Here is a 20,769-nt window from a genome sequence, read left to right as displayed (position 1 = left end):
GGAGCAGCGTGAAGATGAACTCAGTGCAAATGGCACAGGGGGGCATCAGGTACCGGGGGAGCAAGACAACGGAATGGGTTGACAATGGATGCTGAAGGAATGACTCACCTGTGCCAGCGGGAGGAGCAAGTAATTAAGAAATCCCAATTAAATCCCAATTAAATCCAGGCCAGCAGAGCCTTGCGACCACAGAAGAGAGTTTGCAAACACTCTTGTCAACAGCACCCTCTAATTCTGGGCAAACCCATGGTTTCAATACAGGCTCGGGGACAACGTGATTGGAGCAGTCCTGAGGAGAAGGACTTGGGGTGCTGGGGGAAGAGAAGCTCCATATGAGCCGGCAACGTGCACTCACAGCCCAGAAACCAACCATGTCCTGGGCTGCATCCAAAGCAGTGGGACCAGCAGGGTGAGGGAGGGGATTCTGCCCCTCTGTTCTGCTCCGATGAGACCCAACCTGGAGCCCTATATCCAGTTCTGGAGTCCTCAACATGGAGAAGGACATGGAGCTGTTGGAACAGGTCCACAGGAGGACACGGTGATGGTCCATGGGCTGGAGCACCTCACATACGAGGACAGGCTGAGAGAGTTGGGGTTGTTCAGCCTGGAGAAGAGAAGACTGCGGGGAGACCTTAGAGCAGCTTCCAGTGCTGCAAGGGGCTCCAGGAGAGATGGGGAGGGACTATGGATCAAGGAGTGCAGGGAGAGGATGAGGGGAATGGTTTTAAACTGAAAGAGGGGAGATTGAGATCAGACATGGGAAAGAATTGTTTTCGTGTGAGGGTGGGGAGGCCCTGGCCCAGGCTGCCCAGAGCAGTGGTGGCTGCCCCATCTCTGGAGGGGTTCCAGGCCAGGTTGGATGGGGCTTGGAGCCCCTGATCCAGTGGGAGGTGTCCCTGCCCATGGCAGGAGGTGGAACTGGATGGGCTTTGAGGTCCCTTCCAACCCAAACCATTCTATGATTATGTATCATATTCCCCCAAATACATATATATATAGGTAATATTATACTATAATATATAACATTATTTCATATATATATTTGGGACTACGATATAATATTGTATAATATTTTCCCAATATATTCTATTCTTCAATACATTCGCTCAATATTCCCTAATATTATAAATATATATAATAGATATTATATTCCTCAATATAAATACATATGGGTAACGCAACATAATATATATTTTATAAAATTCCCCATAAATATATATTATTATATATAACATTACCCAATCTATTCCCCCAATGTATTCCTCAACATTATAGATATATTAAAACCACATTTACTATTCCCCAATACATACATGTTCCCTCTTCCCCGTGCGGGATAACCCTGCAACAAAGCAGGATGCCCATCAAAGCAAGGAGCCACCAGCACTGGGTGTTCCTAAGCCATAATATCCCCATTTTTTCCCACGCACGCACCACAGCCACATGTTGACAGCTGGTCACTGGGGCGGATGTCACCCCAAACTCTCCTTTTTCTTTCTCCAGCAGCTGATGAGCACAGCTGCAGTGTGGTTTCTAATTGAATTTACTCTTTTTTTAGCCTTGCTTAATTTTTTTGCTGGCCAGAGGGGTTTGTACTGGAACGAAGTCCCCAAGATCCCACCCTTGGTACACAAAAAAACCCTTGAAAATCTTGTTTTGGGTTTCATCAGAAAATCAGATTTTGCCAAAACGCTCTGTTCTTACAGAAAACTATCGATGGCACCTGGGGCAGGTGGGAATCGTGGATCCTGGTCATCAAATATGAAGAGAAATTCATTTTTGGATGAGACAGGAGTGCCTGGCTTGGCAGAGCAGGATGCGTTCTGCTTGCGGGTGGCTTTGGGAATCGCAGTGAGATGGTGGCTGCTGGGGAATGGAATTTGGGTGCCCTGCAAGGACCACTGCTAGTTAGGGCACCCTGCTTGGGTCTTTAATTGTCTTTGGGTGCCCTGCGAGCATCTTTGCCCATCTGCGTCCCACCGCATGGTCTTTGCTAATTTGGGTGCCAGCTCGGGGCTGTTTCTGATCTGGGTCCCCTACAAGGTTCATTGCTAATTCGGGTGCCCTGTTGGGGGTCTCTAATTTGGGTGCCCTAAGAGGATCTTGGCTAATTAGGGCACCCTGCATGGGTCTTTGCTGATTTGGGTGCACCGCCAGGATTGTCGCTAATTTGAGGTCAATTCATTTGGGTGCCCTGCAAGCATCCTTGCTGATCTGGGTGCCCAGCTGGGGGCTTTATTTTGGGTGCTCTGCAAGGGTCTTTGCTAATTTGGGTGCCCTCTTGAGGTCTCTCATTTGCTCCTCAAACCCCGCGAGAAGCAGGTGACAAGCATCCTCGCAGGGGTACCCAGACAGCTCCCAGGCATCAGTGCATCCCAAAATCCCACCCGCAGCCCCCGCGCTGCATGAACAGCTCATATTTTGCTAATTGTACAAACCTAATGGGGGAAGGCACTGGCAGGGGGAAAAAAAAGGGTAATGGCCATCAGGCCAGCAATAAACCAAAATTAATGGTCCGTGGGCAGAAATCATGTCCACTTAACACCGGCTTTGGAGCTCTAATAGGATAATGGAACACCGAGGGGGTCGCTCCATATGGGGCTGCAAACGGCTCTGCCCGAGCCCCTGCACCCTCCAGAGCAGGAAGATTTTGGGAGGTGAGTGGAGAGAGCAGGAGCATCCTTCTTCCACCTGGAGTGAAGAGCTGCCAGCATCTCAGGAGCTGGGTGTTTTTCAGCTGCTCCAGCCTCCAGGAGTGCAGCTCAGAGGGCAACGCCACTGGAATACCTTGCTGGGGCTGTGCCCGGAGGTGGGGGTATTCTCCTTTTATTTTCTTTTTCTATTCATTTCTCTCTTTTTGTTTTATTTTCCTTCTTTAAAATTTATTTTTCATATTTTCCTTTCCTTCCCTTTCCTTCCCTTTCCTTCCCTTTCCTTTCCTTTCCTTTCCTTTCCTTTCCTTTCCTTTCCTTTCCTTTCCTTTCCTTTCCTTTCCTTTCCTTTCCTTTCCTTTCCTTTCCTTTCCTTTCCTTTCCTTTCCTTTCCTTTCCTTTCCTTTCCTTTCCTTTCCTTTCCTTTCCTTTCCTTTCTCCTTTCCTTTCCTTTCTCCTTTCCTTTCCTTTCCTTTCCTTTCCTTTCCTTTCCTTTCCTTTCCTTTCCTTTCCTTTCTCTTCTCTATTTTTCCAATTGTTATTTTCCTGTATCTCCAATTTTCCTTTTGTTCATTATCTCCTTTCTTTCTTTTCTTTTACAAATTTTCTTTCTCCTTTCCTTTTTTTTTCCCCCACGAGAAAGGAAAACTCAACAACTCCCCTGCTTTATCAGAGGGAAAAATACCACCCAAACCCCTAACACAGCAGCATCCCCAGCAAGCTGACACCACCGCAGCTATGCAACCAGAGGATTCCCAATCCCAACTTTCAGCATCTTCCATCCAACCCTTTCCCCAGACCTGCTACGTTCCATTGAAAATGTCATTATTTCAGGATTTTTGCTCACCCTGGGTTGAAAAACCAAGCACACGAACCCCCCCACACACACACTTTCCTGGCAGAGAGGGATGGGGAGGAGGCAAACACACAACTTTCTCTTTGGATTACGAAAAAACACCCCACAAAAAACTTTCACCAGGGAAGTTTGAGCAAAGCCCTAAATTCCAGGCAAACCAGGATTAAAAGCAGATATGGAGTATTTATATGATGTTGTGGAAATACAGATGCAACACCACCAGACAGACATCACCAGCACTTTTAAAATCTAAAATACACTAGGGGGGAAATTCCTATTTTCCAATCCAGCCAAAAAAAAATTGAAAACCAGTGGGTTTTCTTAATGGCCCAAATCAAACTGGTAACACAACGGTGTTTGCCAGGCTTCTCTCTCCAACCATCCCAAAACCCATCTGCCATCCCCATCTCCGTCCCTGAGACGGCTGCCCACTGATGCCAACCCGCCCACGGAGGATCGAGAGCTTTCTCCTATGAGAAAATCCCAGTTTTTCTCCTTAAAAAAAAGCCAGGAAGACATAATTATTAAAAACTGCTCCTGCTGTTGAGGAGCCACTTGGGGCCAGAGGAGGATGGGGATGAGGGATCCTCCCGGGCTGGACCAAGGATGCTCAGGAATGCTCCAGTTCCCTGTGCACAGAGGAAAAAGTAAGCACGAAGCATGGATATACTCAAATCCCAGCCCTTTCCCACAAGGACACAGGCTATCCATATCGAGAACTCATCCAGGATCGCAGGCACAAGCTGTCTTCATCCCCCCCAAAGCAAAACAAGGAGTGAGCAGTCTCTCATCTAAATAAAACTGCAATATAAGCAAGGGATGCGCTGGTTCGGCTGGGCCACACACGTACCAAAGCTCGTGCTGCCTCGCCAAGGGACGGCAGGGCCGTGCCGTAGAGAGGTTATTTTGGGATGGGATTGCATTTCACCAACCGTCCCCCTTGGTTTCATGTGACACTGACCCAGCATCCCGAAAATAAACAGGCAACAGCTCCCCTGTCTTAAAGGGAATAGAAACATAAATGTTAAATACAATAACAAGCACTCGAATAATTTATATCAATGATTTCACTTATTTTAGATTATTGAAAGGAAGAAGAATAAAGTACATTAAGGGCAAAAAGCACCTTGGATTTCAGCAAATATTTGGATGTCCCATAAATGAAAGGTGCAGCCGACACAGTGATGCTGCTGAGATCTGAAGCTTGAGATAACAGAGAGGTTTTGGGGGGTTTTACCCTCTATTTGGGGAGTTTTCCCATGTAAATAAATAAATAAATAAATAAAAAGCATCACTCTCCAGGCAGGACAGGCTCCTGCCAGTCACATACATACTCAGGGTTTTCTTACCCGAAGCAGCAGCAAAGATGAGATGTTCTGTGTGCCAAAATAGCAAAAACTGTTGGGGAAATTATTGTTCACTGATTTTTTTTTTTCTTGTTTGCTGTCTGCAATGAGCCCAATGGGGATTGCTGCTATTTGGGGCCAAAAATCTTTAATTTAGGATTATCTCCATACCTCCAGCTCCCTAGAGCTGCTTATTATTAAGCGTTAACATAATTTCCTATTATATATGTTATATTACATATTAAAAGAATTTTGCTAAAATAGCCCAATCTCTCCATTGAAAACGATCATTTATCAGCTGGAGAAATAGTTTGCGGCTCTCGCGGGAGATACACATCAAATCTTGCAGCTAAAACCTGCTCAGCAGCAACACTCAAGAGTTATTTTTCACTATGTTTCCGCAGCTTTAGAGACCTCACCTCTGCGTTATTTACTTCCCTTGCTTGCAAACGGGACATTAAGTTCAAAATTCGCGTTATAGCAAAAAAATATAACAGCACGAGGGCAAAGATATTCCCAGGAATGTGAGCATCTGTGACGCTCACATGCTTGAATGCTTGCAGGAAGCCCGCCAGGAGCGCATGCGTGCATCCGAGCGGTGCTTGTCCCAGGAAATCGCTGTCAGATGGAGCACTGGGATGCTTAACTCGTATCAGAAAAGTTATTTTTATTTATGAGTATCCGAGCAGGTCAAGTGCTATCTCACATCTTGCTGGTGGAGGATGCTTTTCCTCCCCTGGAGCTGCGATGGGGAAGACGACACACACCCAGCGCTTGCTCCTGCGTGATCATCGCCTATTATCGACCAATCAATAAATAATTTTCTATTATAAACCAATCAATCCATAATTTCTTACTATAAACCAATCAATCAACAATTTCCTATTATGGATCGATAATTTCCTACTATAAACCAACCAGTCAATAATTTCCTATTATATACCAACCAGTCAATAATTTCCTATTATAAACCAATCAATCAACAATCTTCTATTATAAATCAATCTACAGTTTCCTCTTACAGACCCAATCAATCAATAATTTCCTATTATGAACACACCAATCAATAATTCCCTATTATAAACCAATCAATCAATTTTCTATTATAAATCAATCAAAAATGTCCTATTATAAGTCGATCAATAAATGATTTCCTATTATAAACCAACCAACCCGTGATATTCTATTACGAATCAATCAATCAATAGATTTTTTTATCGCAAGTCAATTAGAATTAACTCAAATTTAATTGGATTTAGGCTCAATCGCTGCCAGGCTAAGTAACCCCGCACATGCCTCCTCCAAAAAGGCGGCATTTAGAGCCGTCCCATCTCATCCCCGCTGCCCTCAGCCCCGGCGATTAATTAAATTAGCACAAAGAGGGGCTTGTTGAGCGTCCCAGCCTCCCAAAGTCGGCTGTCGGACAGGAAACAAAGGGTGGAATTCTGTCTGGTTGACTGCGGGGTGCTGCATGTCCTGGCGGGTGCTGGGGGGTCTCCAGCCCCACAAGCGGCAGCGATGCCAGCGGGTGGGAAACAGCCAGGGCACGATGGGGGGCTGCGGCCGTGGGGCACGGGGTCCTTCGCTCAGAGGGTCCAGCTGAGGGGCTTCACCAGGGGGCTGTGTAGAGGGGCTCGGCTGAGGGGACTTTGCTGAGGGATGTCTTCTAAGGAGGCTTTGCTGAGGGGGCTTCACAATGGGGGTTCAGCTGAGGGGTCTCTGCTGAGAGGGCTTCACAAGGGGGTCTCGGCTGAGGGGTCTCTGCTGAGGGGTCTGTGCAGAGGGGCCTTGGCTGAGGGGGCTCTGCTGAAGGAGTCTCTGCTGAGGGAGCTTTGCTGACAGCTCTTGGCTGAAGGGGCACCTCTGAGGGGTCATAGCAGAGGGATCTTTGCTGAGCGATGTCTTCTGAGGGGTCTTGGCAGAGGGGTCTCTGCTGAGAGGGCTTTGCTGAGAGGGCTCTGATGAGGGGTCTCTGATGAGTGGTCTGTGCTGAGGGGGCTTCACAATGGGCGCTCGGCTGAGGGGTCTCCTCTGAGAGAGCTTTGCTGAGGGGGCTTTGCTGACAGGTCTTGGCTGAGGGGTCTCCTCTGAGAGAGCTTTGCTGAGGGGGCTTTGCTGACAGGTCTTGGCTGAGGGGTCTCCTCTGAGGGGTCTTGGCTGAGGGGTCTCTTATGAGACGGCTCTGCTGAGAGGCCTCTGCTGAGGGGTCTGTGCTGAGGGAGCTTTGCTGAAGGGGTCTCTGCTGATGGATGTCTTCTGAGTGGCCTCCTCTGAGGGGTCTTGGCAGAGGGGTCTCCTCTGAGGGGTCTCTGCTGAGGGGGCCTTGGCTGAGGGGTCTCCTCTGAGGGGTCTCTGCTGAGAGGGCTCTGATGAGGGGTCTCTGCTGAGGGGGCCTTGGCTGAAAGGGTCTCTGCTCAGGGATGTCTTCTGCGGGGGCTTTGCTGAGGGGGCTTCACAATGGGGTCTCCTCTGAGGGTTCTTGGCTGAGAGAGTTTTGCTGAGAGGGCTCTGATGAGGGGTCTCTGATGAGGGGGCTTCACAATGGGCGCTCGGCTGAGGGGTCTCCTCTGAGAGAGCTTTGCTGAGGGGTCTCCCCTGAGGGGTCTTGGCTGAGGCGTCTCTTATGAGAGGGCTTTGCTGAGAAGGCTCTGATGAGGGGTCTGTGCTGAGGGGACTTCACAATGGGGGCTCAGCTGAGGGGACTTTGCTGACAGGTCTGTGCAGAGGGGTCTCTGCTGAGGGGTCTCCTCTGAGCGAGCTTTGCTGAGGGGTCTCGGCTGAAGGGTCTCCTCTGAAGGGGTCTTGGCAGAGGGGGCTCTGCTGAGAGGGTTCTGCTAAGCAGGTTTTACTGAAGGGGCTTTGCAAACCCCACTTCAGGGTGGCCGTGCAGATTCCAGTGCCTTTCAGCTGCTTTTGGTGCCGACCTCCACCACAACATCGGATGAACCAGTAAAGGCAGCGGGCGGGGAAAGGGGAGCCCAAACAGCTGAGCCCTTCCCAACTCATCACAGGAGTGTGAGAGCCCTTCTGCACGGAGCCCCTCTCCGAGCACAATTAATTCAGGGCGAAAAAGCTTCCAGTAATTCCTGCGGGGATAACAGCACCAGGAATTTCTCTAGCTTTCCCCTGCCGAGCCAAATCCCAACATAAATGGTTGCAGGGAAAATAACCCCCTCCCCGATGTCTCTACCTTCAGATAACCTTGGCCACTTTCCAGGTGTTCTGCTATTAAAGATGGTACTAAGTCGCTTTATTTGGTGCTTTTAGCATCAAAATTCTCACCAGCTCCTTCAGCCATGCTGTTTGGGATAGGAATTTTAAAAGGAGAGGAAGAAAATGAAACAATGGTTTTGGAGGTTGTTTAGGTAAGGAGGAATGATTTAGTATGGCATTGGGTGGGATTAACATGGAACAGGTTATGTTAACCAGAAGGAAAAGCCAGGATAGCTCCCAGGATAAGGAGAAAATGCCAAAATGATCATAAAGAGCGAAACACGACTCAATAAAAAGCAGTGGGTGCAACAGCAGGACTTGATGGGGTGAGGTTTGTGTAAGGGAAAAGAGTGGGAATGGGGAATATGTCTATGATGGCTATGGGTTTGGGGCGAGTCACACTCAAAAGCTGCAGGACCATCACTAAAGAAGTACGATCACCTGCAAAACTGCACCAGCACCTCTATAATTTGATGAGCATCCCTAAAATTCCCTCAGCATCCTCAAAATTGGAATGAGCACTCATAGCTGCACCAGCATCCTTAGAAATTGCATCAGCATCGCTAAAACTGCACCAGCACCCCTAAAAGTCACACCATCGTCCCTGAAAACTGAGCCTCCTCAAAAGTGAGACGAGCATCACCAAAATTACCCCAGCATCCCTAAAACTTGTGTGAGCATCCCTAAAACTCACGTGAGCATCCATAAAACCACACCAGCATCACTAAAATTGGATGAGCAACACTTTAAATAGATGAGTATCTCCAAAACTGCATCAGCACCCCTAAAAATCACACCAGTACCCCTGAAATTGCAGCCTCCTCAAAAGTGGGAATAGCACCAACAGATTTACCACAGCATCCCTAAAAATCGCACGAGCATCCCTAAAACTGCACCAGCATCCCTATAATTTGATGAGCATCCCTAAAATTGCAGCATCCTCAAAACTGGAATGAGTATCCCTGTAATTGCACCAGCATCACTAAAAAAACGCATCACCATCCCTGAAACTGCACCAGCATCCATAAAACCACACCAGCATCAGTAAAATTGGATGAGCAACACTAAAAATGGACAAGCATCCCTAAAAATCACACCAGTACCCCTGAAATCGAGCCTCCTCAAAAGTGGGATGAGCAACACCAAAATTGTCCCAATGTCCCTAAAAATCATATAAGCATCCCTAAAACTGCAGCAGCATCCCCGGCACGAGGCGGGAAGGTGGGGAGAGCCGCGGTGAGGCCGCCTTGCCGGCGCTGATAGGGGTTTTAATTATGGGCTCATTACGAGCATCACAGTTATCAGATGAAGCTTCTTCCAGCCAAGCATCCCCGAGGAGCAAGCAGAACCCCGAACCCAGCAGGACCTGGCTCTGCTAACGAAGGGGAGAAGGGAAGGCGGCTGCCAGTCAAGGCTCTCCTAGCGCCTATCCTGGGAAAAGTGATGGATGGGGCGGGAAGTCACGCATCTCCTGGAACATAACGAATCTTTTCCTTAAACGTGTTTCTTTAGGAGCACAAATACAGCAGGCACCACGTCCCGTTTTTCCCCACAGAGAGCCAAGGCGAGGGGTGCTCCAGCCTGAGCCTAGGAAATAAAACTGGGACTAAAATTTGAGCTGGATTAAATCGGTTAAGACTTTGCCTGGAATCTGCTCTTAAACTCGGTTTATCAAAGCCAGCTCATTACGCGACAGAGCCTGACTATTTATTATTGTTTTCTTCTTACTATTTATTTTATTTCTTCTTATTTAATTGCTATTATTTATTAATTGTCTGCTATGTATTATTTATTTATTACTTATTATTATTAAGTCTGCTCTCTGCCATCCTGCTGACACAGCCCCCCAGTTTACGGAACGATTTGCTGGAAGCCGAACAGCATTGGTGGTCTCAATATTGGCCAAAAGGACCATTTCCATCTACCGAATGACTTCCAAACACATTTAAAATGCTGTTTTTAAAGGTTACAACGTACTCCAGAAACCAAGGGGTGGCCACGGCAGATCAGCGCCTGACAAAATGCCCCGCTTAATTTTTTTTTATGGCGATTAATTAATTGCCGGAGTTAAGAGATGTTGGATCTGGCACCGAGATATAAAGAAACCAATTTCTGCACGTAAATGCACTAAAAGACCTTTCCAGACACTTCGTATAAATGGGATTTTCTTGGGATTGAGATAATAAATAATAATAATTTTTAACTACTCCAGCAAAGTCCACAGGCTCGGAATCCAGATGCGGGGTTTAATCACTTTATCTCAACGGGTGAGTCCTGAGGAGAAGCAAGGTCAGAGAGAATATGCAGGATGCAAAAAGAGGGACCACGAGCGCAGGATGGGGGATGCTCCAGAGGGAAGCCCCCCACCCACCACCTCTGCACTGATTATTGTAATTATTGATTACGAGCAGATCAAGGGTCTGATAGAATGGAAGACCTGAAGGGAGTTTGGCTCATCAACCTCGCTTGCAGAGGGTCTTCCCTTTGGTATGAGGTAACAGAAAGAGCCTGGAAAATAGGGAATAAACCAGAAGATAGCAGGAGGGATGAGAACAGTCAGGCAGGTCAAAGTGTCTTTTTCTGTGATAGGCACAAAAGTTCCCAAATCTCACCCCGGCATCACCACTGGCTCCAGGCAGCGGTGGCCAGACAGAGAAACCAGCAGCACACGACAAAAAATTCCATTTAAATTTATTGCTGGGGAGCATTAAAAACGTCCCAAGCGGTTTCCATCCCCCAGCGCAAGGGGAATCGGCTGCGGGAGCAGGGAGCTGGCAATCGCTGCTCTAAAACTCGCCGGAGTCGCTGCGAGTTGTGTATCAAATCATTGTAAGGGCTTTATAAACTGCACGGTGCCTCTGGCGTACCGGGAGCGATCTGGCTGCTCCTGCCTCCGCCAGAGAATCCCAAGGATAACGCGCTGATAGGATCAGGGGGAATGGAACCACAGACATGAAATACCAAGGGGGTTAATTCCTTGGAGAAGTTGTTGTTGGGGGGGGGGGATTCCAGCATCCTCCACGGCGTGGGAGGGAGCTGAGCATCCGCGAGGACCCCAGCAACTCGGGGGAGCCCTGGACTGGTGTGCAGGAGGGAGGGGGGAGGAAAAGGGGGGAAAGAAAAAAGGTAAAATGAAGAACGGAAAACAGAGAAAAAGAGGGGGAAAGGAAAAGAAAAATGGTAAAAAAGGCTGAAGGAAATAGGCCAAAAATAAGATTTTAAAAAGGGAAAGAGAAAAAGGAGGAAAAAAGGAAAAAGGAAAAAAGGGGGGAAAAGGAAAAAAGAAAAAAGGGGGGAAAAAAAAGGAAAAAAGAAAAAAGAAAAAAGAAAAAAGGAAAAAGGAAAAAGGAAAAAAGGAAAAAAGGAAAAAAGGAAAAAAGGGAAAAAGGGAAAAAGGGGAAAAAGGAAAAAAAAGAGGAAAAGGGCAAAAGGGAAAAAAGGAAAAAGGGAGGCGAAATGGGGAGGGGGAATGGTGGGGAATGGTGGGGAATGGTGGAGAATGGGAGGATGAAAGGGAGGGGAAAGAGGAAAAATGGAGAGAAAAGAGGAGGATGGGGGAAAGGAAGAAAGGGGGGAAAAGGGGAAAAAGGGAGAGAAAGGGGAAAGGAAGGGAAGAGGGAGAAGGAAGGGAAGAGGAGCGGAAAAGAACGGAGGGGGAAGGAAGGGAAGGGTAAGAAGGAAAATGGGGAGACAGCAGGGGGAAAGGAAAATGGGAGGAAAGAGGGGGGAAGGATAGGGAAAAGCATAGGAAAGGGTAGGAATGGCAGAGGGAAGTGGGGGCAAAGGGGCGCAGGGCCACTGCTCAGCTCCCGGCCAGGGCCCCGCAGATTCCCAGACCCAACTCTGGTTTCCAGAGCCATCCTGGATGAAATATAAACTCGGGATGAAATCAAACAGGAATCTCTTCCCGCAGTCAGGGTTGTTGTTGGCTGGATTTAGGGGATACATGAACAGGAGGAAGCAGCAAAAGGGAGAAATGACCCCAGAAAATGGGGGGTTGCTTGCAAATTCCTCATGGTTTTGGCAATCTGTTATTAAAGGCGAAAGCTTTCCCGAGCATCCCAGGGTGAGGGGCTCGCAAACCTCTCCTCCATCGCACCCCAGCGCTCAGGGCTCCTGGAGAGCAGCAGCAGTGCCGCCTCCGTGCTGGAATCACCGGGACCTTTGGGGGGTGCTGGGATATTTGGGGTTCCACTGCTTGGATTATCCTGGGGTGGGACAGGGCATACAGCATGGGATGCTGGAAGACTGCTGAAGCACTGGATGGAGAAGAAAATTCAATAGTAAAACATAACAGAAAATAATAAATAAAATTATTTTTAAAAAATTAAAAATAAAATGCAAAATAATAAAAAAAGACTAAAGAATAAACGCTTTGATGTGGTGCTTGGGGACCTGGTTGAGTGGTGGACTCGGGAAAGGGAGGTTTATGGTTGGAGTCGATGATCTTATAGGTCTTTTCCAACCTGAATGATTCTGTGATTGTATGGAAATGAAATAAATTAAAAAATAAAATAAAATAAAATAAAATCTAAACAAACAAACAAATGAAACTTTGAGGGTGACAGAAAATGCTTTCGAGTTGGAACAGCCCTGAGTGGGAGCTCTCAACCAGCCGCATCCTTTCCCCAAGCCCCTGCCCCGCTCCCCCTTCTCTATTCCCCGGCAGCAGCTGCATCTTCTCAGCCGCGCAGAGCATCCCATCCCACTGGAGCAGCCCTGACCCAAAACCAGCCCTTTGTGGCCTCTCCAGCAAGAAGAAAAAAGCCAAAATAACACGCCAGGAGCTCACAGATGTTTCCCAACAGCAGATTTAACCGGAGGCGAGGACGAAGGAGGGGGATTTTGCCCTTCGGTAGAGGGAAGGCCACAAAAATACAAGATGATCAGGCAGGGAGGAGAGGCGAGGCCAAATTCCCATCTTATTTATACAGCTGCCACACACAACTGGGCAAAAGCAACCTCATCCCGCCGGGATCACAGCTGCATCCGACCAGATCGTGGCTCCATTCTGTCCCAGAGGGGCTGCGTCTCCCCTAGGGATCACCTGGAGCATCACCTGAGTCCTTGCAAGGCTGGGGATGGGGACAAATCCAGGTCTGAATTTAACTGGGAATTAATTCTCATCCCTCCAAATTATTATTTTGAGATGATGTCTTAACGATGTGATTAATTCATATGAAATAATTCATTTTTCTGCTAATTAGAGGGCAGTTGTTAACACTCTTTTTGGTGATGGTGAAAATTATTTGGGAATCAAGTTATTTGATGGCGCGCAGGATACTAAATTCCAGCGAGAGTTGTGTGGATCCAGCAAATTATCCGACTAAGACATTGAAAAAAGCAGCTTTTCCATATCACAGAGTGAGATCAGGATGGAGAAACCCCAGGATGGGGTGCTGGGATGCATGGAGGGTACCCACAAACTGGAACGGAGGACGCTGATGCTCTCTCCTGCTTCCCCACTGGGGTCAGGAATGCCCAATCGCCCCTCACTTATCCCTAACCATGGCAAAAGTTTCCACTCGACTTCAGGAGTCTGTTGCTAAAAAAAAGCCAGACATTGGAAAGAAGGATTTATCCAGAGCCAGGGGAGGGTGCTCAGCACCACAAACCGCTCTGGGCAGCATTTGAATTGATCCTCGCCCACTTTGTGCCATCCTTGCCATGGGTATCCCCACCCCTCGTCCCCCATCCCATCGCCACCACTAATTACACCACTTATTTTAAGCCAGAGCAGCTTCCAGGAAAAACAAATCCAGCCAAACTGGGGGTGTCCCAGCACGCTGGGCTGTTCTCCATGTCCTCAGGAATCACCCCTGGGGATCCATTGCACATGTCTAACCTGACGGCACAGCGGAAGCGGGATGCGGGTGGTACCCGGAGGCACAATGCGACCCCCACATCCCTCGGGATGGGGATGGGTCAGTGGAGGATGCTCTTCCCAACAGGACTGTGCCACTGTCTAAGTTTCCTGGGAGGAAACAACCCAAACCCTATTATCGCTTGGAGGCTGATGGATGCTGCTGGTGGACTGGAAAAGCTACATTGTAATCTGAAAGTTCACCACAAAAGCAAAAATCACCCAAAATCGAAGGCTGCTGTGTCCAGGACTCACTTTATCCAGGAGATGGGAGAAAAGGTTATTCCTAGGTGCTCCAGTGGGATAAAACCCTCCCCCCAACACAACTTTCTGTATTTACTTAAAATAAAAATAGATTTCCTTGAAGCAAAGGAGATTTCCTTAAAAATAAGATATTCCTTAAAAAGGGAATTCCTAAAAAAAAACTATATTTCCTTAAGAAAAAAGAGATCACCTTAAAAACAGATTTCCTTAAAAAGAAAAGGATATTTCCTTACATGAAAAGGAGTTTTCCTTGAAAAAGAGGGAGATTTCCTTTCCCTCCCAGAAATGACGGAGAGAGAAAGGAAGCTGTTCTCGCACACCCCGCGGGATGTGGGACAGCATTTTTATCCCCTTCCCCCCCACTCCATGGAGTTGGGGGTGTTTGGGGTCAGATCCACAGCACACGTTATCGCTCTCGTGTTCACATAAAGGGGTCACAGCCGCCTCCGATGCTGTTTTGGGGGGTGGAGGGGGGAGCCATGGCTGCAAATTGCCTTAACCTCCCCCCCATTTTGGGATGCTGGGGAGCATAGCATCTCCTTCCCTGCCTGATGCCGCCAGCTCCCCTATTAACCTCGCCCGTAATTAGCCTCAAGCAATTAACTTTTGCCCCTAATGGAGGAATCTCGGTGCGAGGAGTGAAATAAAATGGGAGGGAGGGGAAAATAAAAAAGCAGGAATCCCAATCCCATCATCCGGCTGCTCTGTATGGATTCAACTCCCCCAAAAGGTGTTATTTTTTGACCCAAATCACCTAAAAATCCAATTTGTAGATCCAAATTCCTCTCCCCATACATGCAGGGCTGCAAACAGCCCCCAAACCATCAGACCCCAGAGGTTTTGGGGTTGTTTTTTTTTCCTTCACCCCCTTTTTCCGCCACAGGGAAAGATGCCAAATACACGGAGTCAGTGCTTTGGGAGGCGCGACGCCCAGAAGTTTCACCAGAGCTGAGCCATGCGCCACTTCTTCCCCAACTTTTTAGGATTTAGGGGTAAAATAAGTCTAAAAAAAGTAAATCGAAGTGGTTCCCCCTCTCCTGTTTTCTGCCTTGTCCTGGCAGGCGGCTGCCCCCACATCCCGGCCAAAAATAATCCATCCCCCCCTTTCCCTTAATCCCATCGCCCGGCTGAGAGCTTGGAAATATCCTGCCAGGTTTAGGGTTTCCCGTTACCCGGCGGGCGGCAAGATAGTGGGAGAAAAGATCCTTGGGAGCAAGAAAAACCGGGAAGAACCCAAACAAAGAGCAGCAGCCAGAGCCCAGGTTGAGCTTCGGTGCTCGCCGAGGACCGCGACGGAGCAGAGGGACACGGAGCCCTCGGTAAAACTTCCTGAGCCGCCCAGCGCTGCCGGCCGAGGCACCCGTCTGCAGATGGAAATACACTCCAGAATTCAAAGGCCGTTCAAACTAATCTGAATTAGCCCCCAAAAGCGCCCCCAGCACCGCTAAGCAGCTCCCAAGAGGGACTTGTGGTGTTGGTCCAGCGCCACAGGCACGGGAGGGATGGGATGGGGTGGCGTCCGGGGGAAACTGGGGGCACTGGGAGAACTGGGTGCAACACCAGATAGGGGAGCAGGAGGGGAACTGGGAGAACTCGATTCAGTGATGGGGAACTGGGGGGCACTGGGAGAACTGGGTGCAATACAGGATAGGGGAGCAGGAGAGGAACCGGGGGGCACTGGGAGAATGGGGTGCAACACAGGACAGGGGAGCAGGAGAGGAACCGGGGGGCACTGGGAGAATGGGGTGCAACACAGGACAGGGGAGCAGGAGGGGAATGGGGGGCACTGGGAAAACTGGATGCAACACAGGACAGGGGAGCAGTAGGGGAACTGGAGGACACTGGGAGAACTGGGTGCGATGGGGGATAGGGGAGCAGGAGGGGAACTGGCAGGCACTGGGAGAACTGGGGGCAGTTGGGGGACACTGGGAAAACTGGGTACAACGCAGGATATGGGAGCAGGAGGGGAACTGGGAGGCACTGGAAGAACTGAGAGCAGCAGAGGAACTGGGGGGCACTGGGAGAATGGGGTGCAACATGGAATAGAGGAGCAGGAGGGAAACTGGGGGGAACTGGGATAAATAGGTGCAGCAGGGGACGGGGGAGCATGTGGGAATCTGGGGGGCAACGGGGAGAACTGGGTGCAGCTGGGGAACTGGGGAACACTGGGAGAACTGAATGCAACATGGGATAGGGGAGCAGCAGGGAAACTGGGAGGCACTGGGAAAACCGGGAGCAGCAGGGGACAGGGGAGCACAAGGGAAACTGGGGGGTACTGGGAAAACTGGATACAACACAAGATAGGGGAGCAGGAGGGGAACTGGGAGAACTGGGTGCAGTGACAGCCAAGGGAGCGCTAGGAGAACTGGAGAGGTACTGGGAGAGCAGGGAGCAGCAGGTGACAGGGGAGCAAGAGGGCACTGAGGGGCACTGGGAGAACTGGGTGCAGCAGGGGAAACGGGAGCACAAGGAGAACTGGGTGCAGTGGGACACAGGAGCAGGAGGGAACTGGGAGAACTGGGTGCAGTGGGGGACAGGGGAGCACAAGGAGAACTGGTAGCAGTGGGAGAACTGGGTGCAATGGGGGATAGGGGAGCAGGAGCGGAATTGGGAGGCTCTGGGAGAAGCATGGGACAGCGGAGCAGGAGGAAACTGGCGGCACTGGGTGCCAGAGGGGACAGGGGAGCAGGAGAGAAGCACAGGGGCTCCCCTGGGAGCAGTGGGTGCCCGGGGGTGCCGAGGGGGTACCCGGCCCACGTGGGGGCTGCGGACAAAGCCCCCCCAGCCGGTGGGGGCAACTTTCCAGCTGGGAATGGCAAGGGGAGGGATGAAAGGGAGCAACCCTCTTAGGGAGGGCTGTGACCTGGGGGAACTCTGTAGTCATGGGAGGGCACAGGGGGAGGGCTGGGGGCTGCAGAGGGGGCTGCAACCCCGGGGGGTCCGTAACTGGCTGGGGGGCTGGAACCCGGGGGGCTCTGCAGGCATAGGAGAGGGTGCAACTGGCGGGGGGTGGGCTGCAGAAGGGGTTGCAAACCGGCTAAGGGGGGGTCTCCAGCCCCAGGGGTCTCAGTCACAGGGGCTGCAGAAGGGGCTGCGACCCCCGAGGGCTCTGCAACCGGTCGAGGAGGGGCTGCGAACCGGCTTGGAGGGCTGTGGGCATTGGAGGGGGGGAACCGGCCGGGGGAGGGGGAAAGCTGCAACCGGTCAGAGGGGCTGCAAACCGGCCGGGGGTTCTGCAGGCATTGGGAGGGGGGGCAAACGCTCAGGGGGGCTGCAGAAGAGACCGGACGGGGAGCTGCGATCCCCCGAGGGCTCTGCAGCCGGTCAGGGTGTGCTGCAGAGGGGGTGCAACCGGCTGGGGGGGCTGCGACCACCGAGAACTCTGCAAGAGGTGCGGGGGGTCTGCAGCCAGTCAGGGTGGATTGCAGAGGGGCTGCGACCCCAGGGGCTCTAGAGGTATTGGAAGGGGTGCAACGGGTCGGGGGGGTCGCAGGGGGGCTGCGACTCCGGGGGGGGGGGGCTCCGCAGGCATTGGAAGGGGTGCAGCCGGTCGGGGGGGGCTGCAGCCGGTCAGGGGGGGCCGCGACCCCCGGGGCTCTGCAACCATGGGAGCTGCAGAGCGGACCGCGAACCGGCTGGGGGGCTGCGACCCCCCCCGGGGGGCACCGGGATCGGCCGAGGGGACTAGGGGTGCGGGGTGGCAGCCGCGAGGGTCCCCGCAGCCCCCCGAAACCACCGCAACCCACCAGGGGGAAGGGAGGGCGGGGGGGAACCGCAGAGAACCGCAACGGCGGGGGAACCGCAGCGCTGGTGGAAACCGGGCACCCGCGGAAAAGAGGGAGCAGGCGGCGCGGAACGACGAGAGCGGTAGAACCCGGGAGCGATGGGGGTGGGGGGGGTGTCCCGGTCCCTGCCGCACGTGCCCCGGCGCCCGGGCCGCTTTGTCCGCGGCGCACGGCGCGGCTCCGCCCGCCCCCGCGCGGCGGCCGCCGGTGAGTGACAGCCTACCTGCCCGCCAATCTTCATCACACCGACACCGGCCTGACAGCGCGGCCGCCGCTCGCCGCCCGCCCGGCCCCGCCGCGCCGCCGCGGGAACCGCCCCGGGACCCGCCCCCCGAGGCCGCGCCCCCCGCCGCCAGCCGCCCCGCCCGTTGGACACGCCCCAAAGGCCGCGCCCCCGCCGCGGGGGCCACGCCCCCTCCATGACACGCCCTTGCTGTCCGCGGTCCCTCCCTATTGGCCACGCCCCCTCCCGGCCACGCCCCCTGCGATGGCCGCGCCTCCTGCCGCACACGGCCTGGACCGTTGGACACGCCCCCGCCTGGCCACGCCCCCAGAGCTGTGGCCACGCCCCCGGCAGCCCCGCACCGCAACGGGACTTCCTCCCTTCGGGCCACGCCCCTCCCCCCGCGATGGCCACGCCCCTCTGTCACCTACCGGTGGTCCCCATTGGCCATGCCCTCTTCCGACCACGCCCCCACCGCTATGGCCACGCCCCTAACGACGCCCCTTGGTGACCACGCCTCCGCATGGCCACGCCCCTCCCGCCCGCAGCCCGTCCCCATTGGCCACGCCCCCGCCGTTATGGCCGCGCCCCCACCGCTGCCTTTTGCCGTGTCCCAAGGTGTGGTCACGCCCCTATCTGCCATGCCACGGCGATTGGCTACGCCCCCGACCACAGCCCCGTGGCGATTGGCCCGGCACCTCTCCGAACCACGCCTCCTTTGTTTCCAGGGCTCATCCCCATTGGCCATGGCCACGCCCCCACAACTGTGTTTGGCCACGCCCCGTCCTTTGGCCCCGCTCCCACAGCCCGACACCCTCGCTGGAATCGGCCCCCTCCCTACCATGCCCCCTATAGCCCCTCCTGGCCACGCCCCTACGGCCGCGATAGGGTATATGGCCACCCCCCTCTGTGGTTGGCCACGCCTCCACCGCGATTGGCCCCTTAGCGAGACACCCACCACGCCCCCTCATGACCGCGCCCCTCCGCGTTTGGGATGCGGCCTTTAGCCACGCCCCTGTCGTAGCCACGCCCCACGCTCAGCCCCTCCCGCGCTGAGACACGCTCCTCTCTTAGCCTCTCTCCTTTACCCAAGCAGCCCCCTTCGCCACGCCCTCTGCCTTGGTCCGGTATCAAGCCACGCCCCCGTTCTGACCACGCCCCCGCTCTCAGCCACGTCCTTAATCCCTCGCCCTTTCGTCACGCCCCTCATAGCCACGCCCCCACTCAGACACACGTTTCGCTTAGCCACGGCCCCTGAACTTGACCATGCCCCTTTAGCCACGCCTCTTTTCATTGCCCGCACTCTGCCCCCTGCTGGACGGCGCCTCTTGCCCCCCCTTTGCCCCCAGACAGCCCCTGCCCAGCAGTCTGATCCAATGGGAGCCCCTGATCCAATGGGAGGTGTCCCTGCCCATGGCAGGGGGTGGGACTGGGTGGGCTTTGAGGTCCCTTCAAGCCCAAACTATGCTGTGATTCTATGGTCTTTACAGTCATGGCACCCCAAAAGCCGCTTCCCCGAGGGAAACACTCCAGTGGTGGGAGCATCTCTCAGTCACTGTTAATTGTGGAGAACTCAGATGGAGTTCTCCACAACCAACCCCTAAATTTTGCCCACAAGAATGAACACCTCCTCCTTCTTCTCCCCAGGGACCTGCAGGTGAGATTTTATCATGGAAGCATGGAATGGTTTGGGTTGGAAGGGACCTCAAAGCCCATCCAGTCCCACCCCTGCCATGGGCAGGGAAACCTCCCACTGGATCAGGGGCTCCAAGCCCCATCCAACCTGGCCTTGAACCCCTCCAGGGATGGGGCAGCCACAACTGCTCTGGGCAACTTGGGCCAGGGCCTCCCCACCCTCACAGGAAGACATTTCTCCCTAAGATCTCATCTCCATCTCCCCTCTTTTTTGCTCAAAGCCGTTCCCCTTCATCCCATCTCTGCCCTCCCTGATCCAGAGACCCTCCCCAGCTTTCCTGGAGCCCCTTTCAGTACTGGAAGCTGCTCTAAGTTCTCCTCAGAGCCTTCTGTTCTCCAGGCTGAACAACCCCAACTCTCTCAGCCTGTGCTCAGATGGGAGGTGTTCCGGCCCTCAGATCATCTCCATGTCCTCCTCCAGACCCATTCCAACAGTTCTATCTCCTTATCCTTTTACCTGGAGTCCCTTTCACTGGGAGCACTGGGGGCACTGGGTTCTGCAGCCAAATTTCCCCACAGTTTATTCCAGCAGCCACAGGGACAGATTTTTCCATCTCAGCCCTGGCCACAGTTTAGTTTCTCCCAATTTTCCATCCCCTTCCCCAATAAAAAACGCTGTCAAAGCTGTGTTTGGTACAAAACGCTGAGGGGTTTTTTCTGAGGAATATTGGATGGGAAAGATAATCCCTTGAAACAGCCCTGGAATTCTTTTTGGATTGGGTTAAAATCAGCTCCAAGGTTTCTCAGCAGGAAGCGCCAGCCAGTGGCAAGAAATGATGCATAAGAGGTGGCTGTGGGGTCAGGATGTGATAGGAAAGGTGGAAAAGGAGGTGGTGGTGAGATGAGTGCTAGGCTCTTCTCCCAAGTGACAGG

At 52.4% G+C, this 20,769-nt stretch overlaps 1 protein-coding gene across 4 annotated transcripts in view; it reads right to left on the bottom strand.

Annotated features, from left to right (window-relative positions):
- PKNOX2 (PBX/knotted 1 homeobox 2) overlaps positions 1–18,309 on the bottom strand; it is a 108,496-nt gene extending 90,187 nt beyond the window's left edge. For 3 of the 4 annotated variants that reach the window (XM_054086864.1, XM_054086863.1, XM_054086866.1), the window contains exon 1: positions 18,202–18,309. The gene's annotated coding sequence lies outside the window, so the exon portion shown is untranslated. The remainder of the gene's footprint in view (positions 1–18,201) is intronic. The other variant, XM_054086865.1, reaches the window with a different exon arrangement.
- Between the last annotated feature and the right edge of the window lie 2,460 nt (positions 18,310–20,769).

This window comes from Cuculus canorus, chromosome 23, assembly GCF_017976375.1.
Source record: "Cuculus canorus isolate bCucCan1 chromosome 23, bCucCan1.pri, whole genome shotgun sequence".
Lineage (NCBI taxonomy): Eukaryota > Metazoa > Chordata > Aves > Cuculiformes > Cuculidae > Cuculus > Cuculus canorus.
This window is presented reverse-complemented; position numbering and strand designations above follow the sequence as displayed.